This window comes from Crocuta crocuta, unplaced genomic scaffold (genome assembly GCF_008692635.1).
Source record: "Crocuta crocuta isolate KB4526 unplaced genomic scaffold, BGI_CrCroc_1.0 scaffold1310, whole genome shotgun sequence".
NCBI lineage: Eukaryota > Metazoa > Chordata > Mammalia > Carnivora > Hyaenidae > Crocuta > Crocuta crocuta.
In genome coordinates this window covers 209,085-210,419 of record NW_027528861.1, presented here as the reverse complement: position 1 = coordinate 210,419, position 1,335 = coordinate 209,085, and positions in this window count along the sequence as shown.

The window sequence follows — 1,335 nt, the reverse complement described above, 5'->3', positions numbered from 1 at the left end:
CTTATATATTTATAGCAATGTTTTATGAAAAGTACAAAGACAAGGTCAAAAGTAACAGCTACTTGCTTTAACCTTCATAAATTCCCGAAATGTCATAATTAAAATGCAATGTCTAACAAGCTACTTCCAAAAGTGATTTGTTTCACTTCAACTGAAGTATGAAATTTCTTGATAGCATGGCTTCTTCTTCTATCTCCTTAGCCTACGTTTTCTATCTCAAGTTACATGATCACTCCGCAAAAATGAAAAAAATAAAAAATAAAAATAATAGATATTTTAATTTTTAAAATAAATATGTCATTCTCATTTCTGTCTACCTTTATTGCCACTTTTTCTCTTGTGCTTTTTCTTTTTGGTCCTCAAATTGTGATTCAAATATTTTTAAAGACTATCCTGCACTGATCTTCCAGAACTGGAATGATATTGCTAACTGAATAAACATAATAAAGGGCTTGTTCAGTGTAAGAGCATGTGATAGCCTTCCGTGTGATAAAACATGCTTTACAATGTAATGTGGCATCAATAATTACTCCAAAGCACATTCACACCATTTAAATGACCAAAATTTGACAATATTAGTAATAGCTAGAACATAAACATTTTCTTGTTCTACAAGAGTTATTATTATGAAAATAATGCCAACTGTCAACACGTTATCTACTTTAAATGCTTCTTTCATTCTTTCCCATTGCCATGTAGTATTCCATTGTATAAATATACCACATCTTCTTGATCTGACCCCTGTAGACATGGCTGTCCCTATAGGAAGAATTCAGTACGTTACACAGTTAACAGAGAAAAACAGGGAAAATATCGTCTGGACTATCATCTGTGTTTGAGTAAAATAGTTTCCATTTTTTAAAAATGGTTCTTTCAGTGACCCCATTGCTATGATACTGATTTGATGTGGTTGATCATAGAAGTGAAAGATTCAAATGTTAGTTAAAGAACTGAAAAAAGATACAAAGTTGCAGAACATAAACCTCATGAATTTCATTATTTGAGATAGTGCTCTAGAGCGTAATGTCTGTGATAATAACCCAGTAGTTTACCATTAATCTCTTGCACCTTAGGGAAAATTGTATGTTTATTTCTGTGCCAGGGGAGGACAAATTAACTACATTTAAAGCAATAAGCAATTAGAGGTTGAAAACTTTTATAACGAACTTCGTGGAGGTTAGGCAAGCAACCACCAGTTTTCATTTTAGCATGGTATTGCTACTCTAGTACATATCAGAGTCCACTTAACTACAAAAGAAAAGAACCCCACACCACTTGCCCCATAAATCCTTTACTGACTTGCCCCAGGCAATTCACTGTTTATTGGCCATGCTC